Consider the following 9,049-nt stretch of genomic DNA (forward strand, 5'->3'; position numbering starts at 1 on the left):
GAGCTCAGGCACTCTCGGCCATCGGATCCTTTCTCTGATGCGTTTCTGGCCGTCAGATCTCGTTCTCAGACGATCTGGGCTGCCAGATCAAAACTAAGGCCGTTGCAATGAATAGTCCCTTCTCTTTCATGCCACCGCCTATAAAATTGGAGCCTTGTTGAGGGCATTGTAGTCATTTAGCTTATGGGTATATATTACTGCCGTGGAGACCTAGCTATCCTTTTTCACCCCTCCCCGCACTCGCTCGTCCTCCACCCCTCCCGTGGCCACCAGCCCACCACATGCCGCCGCCATCTCCTACATCCACCGGCTGCCACCTTCGCCTGCTCCTCCCTCCCCCACATCTCCCTTCCTCCCACGCAGTCGCTTCCCTCCCTCGCTCGCTCCTCATCTGTAGACAGCGGCGGTGGCTCCCGTGCCCACGTTCTTCCTCCCACCAACCACCAACTCCTCCCCATCGCCATGGACGAGCTTGAGCTCCAGGTGCTCCTTCTCTACCTAGAAGCCCAAGGGTGTTCAAGGCGACAAGGGGATCAACCTCAACCTGCCAACCCTAGCTGCCCCCATGCCACCGCCGGCTCCTTCTCCCGGCCTGCCGGATCCCGCCGTCCGCATCCCCGACATTGTCGCCGTAGCTGTCATCCTCGTGTGCACTTGACAGGAGAAGTGTGGCTCTCCTCTTAGCCCGTCTCGGTTCACTATTGCTCTCACAGTCCCCTTTCCAAACCCTAACCCTCCTCTTCTTCATTAACTGCCGGCGATTGGCAAGGGGAGCACGAGTCGAGGTGCGCCGGCTTCGATTCTGCAGTGTGCCTGATGGCTGCTTCTGCAGTAGCAGCGGCGGCAAGCCTTGGAATGGCTCGGGACACCAGAAGCGGGAAACGAAGGCCATTGCCAGGTGCGTCCCTCTCCCTACTTCTCTGTGTATGTGTGTGCGCAAGCGCGCGCGAGAGAGAGAGAGACTGATTTTGCTCACTATATCTGAGCGTTAGTCCATTATCTGAGCGCACCTTATAGTCCACTTGAGTGTTCAATTATCTGAGATTGTAATTGCACAACTGGAGTTTAAACATTTTAGTGCATTTGTGCATTCGTGTTGTCAGTTTAGCAGTGCTTCCTTTTCCACTGTTGGTTTTTGGTCCAATTCATGTCCCACTAAAGAAAATATTTACACATATGCAGGTTGGTATTGTTCCAGACATCGAAGATTGTTGATGTGTGAAGGCCGAGGGAAAAATGTTAGTAACTACAAAGAGGGTACCAGCATAATCAAATAAGAATAGTTCACCAGGTAATTTTATATGTTTCCTCTAAATGGTTTGATCGACAATTAGAGGTCGTCAATCAATTGCTCTACATGTACCATGCGCTTACATTTTGCATTGCTTAAGGACTATTATGAAAGCTAAAAGTCTATCATAGTTCATTAATAAATTGCTCTACATGTCCCATGCGCTTATATTTTGGCATTTCTTAAGGAGTATTATGAATGTTAAGAGTCAGTAGTTGCATCTATGTGTTTTTTTCTTCAATCATGGCTTGTACATATTCAGTGTAGAAACCCCCTTGAGGAAAAAATTCTCACTTATTTATGTATGTTCATGTTGCCTGAACCTTTTAATTTCAAGACATAAATACGATCCAAAATATTTTCTTTTTTTCTTCCACAAAAGACACTAAAATTTTGTTATGCATCGATTCACTTTAGCTACGACTCGATACTTTCCACTCAGTCATATCTATGACTATTAAAATCCGCGTTCTTGTTTTCATAGTTTGTTTACTATTACTCGTTTTGTCTAAAGCATGACTTCTGCCTTTTCAGGTGTAAAGGAAGTGGAGTGTGAACCCAGTGTTTCTTTTGACTACTCCAAGTCTGAAATGAATTCTATGGAGAGGAAAATGCTGAACAGGTGCTTGAAGTAAAGGAGGAGCATCCTAAGAAGCAGGTATATGCTAACTAACTATAATAATGTTTCTCTTCATATTAAAAAAGCATCATGCATCACTAATTCTTCTTCCTGGACTTGGTTTAAATTAGTGTGTGCTTGAGTGTTCGGCTATGCTGAGATGTAATTGTACAGCTGTACTTTAACCCTTTCAGTGCATTCGTGCTCTTAGTTTAGGAGTGCTTCATTTTCTACTATTGGTGTTTCGGTCCAGTTCAGGTCCCATTGAAGAAAGTATTATGCGGGTTAAGAGTCAATTATTGCATGTTTGCGTTTTTTTCTTCAAGCGTGGCTTGTTATCATTATTCTATGCAGTAACCTCCCTTTTGGGTTTCCTGCATATGGTTAATCTTGTTGTAAATCTGCACATGCCATTTTACTGTAGGTGTAAATTTTGCCCTTATGTCCTATGAAAAGCTTACCGTTTCACGTCTTCAGTCAGGTTTGAGAAAAAGATCAGAGTTTCATCTGTTATGAAAGTGGAAGGTAATTAGACATCAGAAGATTAACAAGAAAGATTTATTATGTCAAATTTGTCCAAATTATATTGATGCTATTATTTTTTAGATGACGTCGCTGTTATTCTTACTATAGATGATTTCTGTTCTTGCAACCTGATTTTCTTAGGAAGACAGTAGATTTCCCTACCGGGTGTATTTATATTTTAAGTTTAGAAGGATGTACATGAAACATAAAATAAAGTAAAACCAACACAAGGCAGAGCCCTTTACTAGAATGCACCAAGTCATATGTACTCCTCAACCCAAGATTGCAGCCCTGAGTATATAAATACGTGTTTCCAAAATGATGATCTTTAAAATAGATAGACACAGCTTCCTCCAACATAACGTGATATTAAGTCAAACCTATAGAATCAGTATCCACAATATGTCCTCAATTTTTGAATTAGTGAATTGCATCATTTTGTCCATGTAGTGCTTACATTCTTTTGTGGGATCAATTTAACCATACATGTTGCTCCTACATTCTGGCGTTTTGATCCCCGCAAACATTTTTATTGCGATGCCTAATTTTTCACGGAGTTCAAATTGTTTCAACTTAAGCTCTTGAATAAATTCAGTCCACTTTTCCTGATTTCAGATCATTACATACGTATCAGTACCACTTTAATAGTTAAAACCATGCGAAGCAATTGTGTCAAAATTAGATATTTTGGCTACTCTATTAATAGTTTTTTTCCTAGTTGTATCTGTGTTGATCCTCATGTCCATTTGCTGATCAAGAAGCTAACATAGTAATGTGTGTAGTTGCAGCTCCAGAAAATTGGGAAGCAGTTCTTGGAGGTATTAAAAACATTAGGTTATCAGGCCAAGCCCCCGTAGATACAAAGGGCCGTGAGAAGGCTGGTTCTGTTCTTCCACCCAAGGTATTCGTCAATTGTCACAGAGTTGTTCAGATTCAAAAGTGTAGTTTACGAAGTCCATGGACTATGAAAAATACATGAGGATGTGATCATCTTTACGGAGAGTGTGGGTTTTATGTAATTTGAAAATTCCCTTAATTTTCTTGTGCTATGCTACCATTTGAAATGTTTACTAGCTAGGAAGAAAATGCAGCCTGTACATGGGTTCATGGCTAATGGATTGCAGATTGGCCATGGATTTGGGCCTACTAATCCACTAATTTTTGACTGATCTCATATCGTTGCATATTCGTTGTAAGCAAAGTTTTGCACATTGATCTGCTATTTTTTAGGTGAATCTAATATTTGTTTTCCAATGGCTCCAGTTGCATTGAATGATGCTATGCAGCACTAATGATCCTCATTTGTTTACAAACCATAAGCTACATTTCTTCCTGTGTAGGAAAGAAGGTTTACAATTCTTATATCAACAATGCACTACTAGGAAAAGGGCTATAGATGATATGCTTACTAATGGCGCACCGTGGATGATTGACCGTCCATTCTACGTCCTCTTTAGGAACACTTCAATATTAAACCGTGGGTGTTGTATGAATACCTTCCTCGCCTCCTGACCATACAGGTGGTTTGACAGGAAATCATCAGTGAACTGCTTTGGAAAGCCCTGAAAGCAAGGATGTGCATAAATATCTTCTCTATATTGGAAATGGGGCAAAGGAATAAAAAAGGCAAGGTATAATAGCTAGTACCATCACGTAGTGATCTGATGTCTTCTTCATTGTGCGGACAAAGATCTTGTTGTTTTTTGTCGCTAATTTCTTTATCCTAATAATCTTTTTGAGTTTATTGACTTGGCTGATATTCATGGAAAACTCATTTCCCCATATGCAAAAAGGGTCGAACAGTGGGTCAAAACCTCTGATAGCAGGACCTACATGTGCAAGACCAAATTGTTCAAAACCTAAATATTAGAGTGGTTCCTGTAATTGCACAATAATGTGCTATTAGACAAAGGACCATGGATGCGCAAACCTCAATTGTAAACGTCAGTGCTTCCCATTGTTTCCCTGGAACACATATAAGGTAGTTAGTCATCAGGTTAAGTGAGGGTTCACATGCTACCAGAAAAATACGTTGATGAAAAATAAGCACATTGCAGATTCATGAGATTAATTCAAGCCACATGGAAAACCCATTTATCCAAACCAAGCATGATTAAGAACTAGGAAATATAGCACTTGTATATGTTTCTCATGTATTAAGTGCAGCCTAATTCGATTTATTCCTCACATGCACAACAATACAAAATTCTACCCACGACAATTGGACATCGCATTACAGAATTGAACCAAGCAGTTAAGTAAACACAAAAACCAATGAACCAAACATTAACTGAGCCCCACATTGTACAATATAACATACTCCTAATAGAAGATCAGACAGTTAACCAAACCAAGCATGCTTAACAACATGGAAATATAGCAATTGTATTTGTTTCTCATGTATTTAGTACAGCCAAATTCAATTTATTCCTCGCATGGTATACAATAACAGAATGCACCCACAACAATTGAACATCGCATTGCAGAATTGAACTAAACAGTTAACTAAACACCATAACAAATGAACCAAACATTAATTGAGCACCACATTGCACAATATAACGTACTCCTAGTGGAAGATCATATAGTTAACCAAACCAAGCATGCTTAACAACTTGGAAATATAGCAATTGTATTTGTTTCTCATGTATTTAGTACAGTCAAATTTGATTTATGTCTCACGTGGTATAGAATAACAAAATGTACGCACAACAATTGAACATCACATTGCAGAATTGAACCAAATAGCCAATCGCGTTGGCCTCGATGGCGAGGCGTCAACGGTGGCCTCGACGGCGAGGTGCTCCTGCAATATCTGGGGGTCGACACGAATGGCAGCCATCGCGACCTCATCCACGCATGCGGCCGTAATTTGCTTCTCCGCTGCCAAATGCCCCCTGAGATCCTGGCTATACTGCGCGCACCATGGGTTAGGGCGGCACTTATTTAGTAGAGGGGTCAGTGATTTGGGTGGAAGGTGTCGCACTGGCGGTCGGGGCATGTGGGATGTGGAAGGAGGAGGAGGATGGGTTCGGGTGTGGATTGCCTTCCTGGATAGGCGAGGCTGAGCAGCGTGAAGGAGGGTCGCCGACGAGGAGGCGGCACTGCAAGCAAGGATTGAAGGTTTCAACTTCGAAAGGAAGGCAGAAATAGGGGAAATGTGGCTTATGGTAAGTGGGATGCGGCGGGGAGGTAGATATTTCCGCGGAAGCCGAAAATTTGGAATCGCTTCAGCGAAAAACTGGTGTGCAAAGTGTCATCAGACATGGTCCCATATTCTGAACTGTGTATGATATGTGAACATCACAAACGATTTAGATAGCATAACCCGTGTGTGATGAGTTTGAACGTCAAAAATTTCGGTTCAAATTTCCCTGGTTACAATGGTCATCCACGTCATTGCATAATTTGGCTACACAAAGGAGACTATAGCACACCCACACTTCTTAATCAAGCAAGTTCAGCAATTAATCATATCTAGCTGACCTAAACATTACTCTAAGAAATTAAAGCTTGGCGCTCTTAATTAAACAAAACAAAGAGTACTACTACGGCTGGTCCTCTGTGATCTCTGCCACCGCCTCCATGTCCAGCTCGCGCCCGAGGGTCTCTTGGGGAAGGGGCTCCATGGCATCAATCGCACCATACTCCGCAAGCATCACGCCATCCGTGGCCGCCATATCTTTTGAATAGGCCACCATGAGCTGGGCATGGGCGGCCGCGATCTGGGCTTTGGCGGGCTCCGTCGTGGCAAGGTATGCCACGCAGGAACAGACGGCTGCTCGAACACTCTCGGCGATTGCTAACTCTTCGGCCGTGGGTTGCTGACCGTTGTCGGAGAACTTTCGTTCGATTTGTGCGGTGACCACCACGAGCTGGGCGTGGATGGCCTCCACATGGTCGTGGGCAGCCTCCATCAGTGCGAAGGCCGCCACCGCGGAAACGACAACTATTGTGCCACTCTCGCCAGTTGCCATCCCCGAGGCAGATGTTGCTGCCGCCGCCTGAGAAGTAACAGCGGCCGTTTGGGCTGCCTTGGCCGCCCGGACACAGATTGCGGTCGTACTCCCGAAGCTTGTTAGCACGCACCTGGAGGCTGCGGCCACGCTCTCGTCAGAGTGGGCCGCCAAAGTTGCCCTCACGACGCGGGTCCACGTCCCCATCTTTCATAGGCGACGATTGAACAGTGAAATGATATTTGAGTAGCGGGCTAGTGTGCTTGACACTCCGACGGTGCTCCAAGATATTTTGTGCTGCATCTCACACGGTTGGTGATAATATACTGTGTGTGATCTACTTGATTTTTCGTCTTGATTTTAATTACATAATGGGGTCACAACTGCAAAGGATGGTGTTTGAATTGCTAGAACTTTTAACTGAAGTGAACACGCAACTATAGGTGTGCCGTCAAAAAAATGGAATTATTCAAGGTTCGTTTGAACGTTTTTATACATGAACTTGGTTTTGTAGGCATTTCAGGTGCATAATTCTATTTTGAACTACATGCACATGCTCCGGTGCATATAAACGGGTTGAAAAAAAAATCAAATATGTGTCCTTGGTTGCATGCTTAGGTCCCATGCAAGAAATGGGAATGAATGTCAAACACCCTACCACCGTCACTCGGCCGCAAATATTGAGATACCTGGTTTTTAAATTCTAGTAAATCCAAAACTCACCTGAAATTCATGAAACTTGGCATGCTACCATGGAGTGGCATTAACATGTCGTGGTAAAAAAATTGTCCCATTTGGGGCAGGTTTAGGTATAAGCTTCTCACAAACCAGAGCTTTTCACAACAAGCATGATGGTTTCAGTAGGGAACATGACACCTTTGGGGACGAAACGATATCCGTTGCCTCTTATTGCTTTCAAAAAATTTATAGTGTCAACATAGATCAACAGGAGTGTTGGGTTTAATTTTGGAATTTTTCAAGGTTCGTTTGGACATTTTTATACATTAACTGGGTTTTGTAGTCATTTCAGGTGCATAATTCAAATTTGAACTAAATGCGCATGCTCCATTGCATATAAACCGGTTGAAAAATCAAATCTATGTCCTTGGTTGCATGCTTACGTCCCATGCAAGAAATGGGAATGAATGTCAAACACCCAGCCACCGTCACTCGGCCGCAAACATTGAGATACCTGGTTTTTAAATTCTAGTAAATCCAAAACTTGTCCGAAATGCATGAAACTTGGCCTGCTATCATGGAGCGGCATCAACATGCCGTGGTAAATTTTTTGTCCCATTTGGGGATGGTTTGGGTATAATCTTCTGACAAACTAGAGCTTCTCACAACAAGCGTGATGGTTTCGCTAGGGAATGTGACACCTTTGGGGAAGAAACGATATCCGTTGCCACTTATTACTTTCGAAATTTTCCTAGTGTCAACATAGACAACAAGAGTGTTGTGTTTAATTTTGGAATTTTTCGGGGTTCGTTTGGACATTTTTATACATTAACTAGGTTTTACAGGCATTTCAGGAGCATAGTTCAAATTTGAACTACATGCACATGCTCCAAAGCAGATAAACGGGTTGAAAAATCAAATATGTGTCCTTGGTTGCATGCTTCGGTCCCATGCAAGAAATGGGAATGAGTGTCAAACACCCTGCCACCGTCACTCGGCCGCAAACATTGAGATACCTAGTTTTTAAATTCTAGTGAATCCAAAACACGTCTGAAATTTATGAAACTTGGCATGCTATCATGGAGTGGCATCAACATGCCATAGTAAAAAAATTGTCCCATTTGGGCAAGGTTTGGGTATAAGCTTCTCATAAACCAGAGCTTCTCACAACAAGGGTGATGTTTTCGGTAGGGAAGTGACACCTTTCGGGAGGAAACGATATCCGTTGCTTCTTATTGGTTTCAAAAAAATTCTAGTGTCAACATGGAACAAATAGGAGTGTTGTGTTTAATTTTGGAATTTTTTGGGGTTTGTTTGGACGTTTTTATACATTAAATGGGTTTTGTAGGCATTCAGGTGCATAATTCAAATTTGAAGTACATGCACATGCTCAAGTGCATATAAATGGGTTGAAAAATCAAATCTGTGTCCTTGGTTGCATGCTTAGGTCCCATGCAAGAAATGGGAATGAATGTCAAACAACCTGCCACCGTTACTCGGCCGCAAACATTGAGATACCTTGCTTTTAAATTCTAGTAAATATAAAACCCGTCTGATATTCATGAAACCTGGCATGCTATCATGGAGTGGCATCAACATGCCATGGTAAAAATTTTGTCCCATTTGGGGCAAGTTTGGGTATAAGCTTCTCATAAACCAGAGCTTCTTACAACAAGCGTGATGGTTTCGATAGGGAACGTCACACCTTTCGGGACGGAACGATAGATGTTGCCTTTCATTGCATTCAAAAAATTTCTAGTGTCAACATAGAAAAACAGGAGTATTGTGTTTAATTTTGGAATTTTTCGGGGTTTGTTTGGACATTTTTATACATTAACTCGGTTTTCTAGGCATTTCAGGTGCATAATTCAAATTTGAACAACATGCACATGCTCTAGTACATATAAATGGGTTGAAAAACCGAATATGTGTCCTTGGTTGCATGCTTGGGTCCCCAGCAAGAAACGGCAATGAATGTCA

The 9,049-nt window shown here is 42.5% G+C and overlaps 1 long non-coding RNA gene across 13 annotated transcripts; it reads left to right on the forward strand.

Moving 5' to 3' along the window:
• The first annotated feature begins 226 nt into the window (after positions 1-226).
• LOC125531910 (uncharacterized) lies at positions 227-4,078 on the forward strand. Of its 13 annotated transcripts, none has more exons than XR_007293614.2 (5): positions 227-898; positions 1,183-1,291; positions 1,826-1,949; positions 3,218-3,336; positions 3,968-4,078. It is a non-coding gene; the product is annotated as an uncharacterized LOC125531910 (long non-coding RNA). The 13 variants fall into 13 exon arrangements; XR_007293610.2 differs by lacking the exon at positions 3,968-4,078 and adding an exon at positions 3,776-3,961; XR_007293606.2 differs by lacking the exon at positions 3,968-4,078 and adding an exon at positions 2,335-2,435 and having other exon boundaries at positions 3,218-3,492.
• Positions 4,079-9,049: the final 4,971 nt, after the last annotated feature.

Source organism: Triticum urartu, chromosome 2A (assembly GCF_056163025.1).
Source record: "Triticum urartu cultivar PI428250 chromosome 2A, HENAU_Tu73, whole genome shotgun sequence".
NCBI lineage: Eukaryota > Viridiplantae > Streptophyta > Magnoliopsida > Poales > Poaceae > Triticum > Triticum urartu.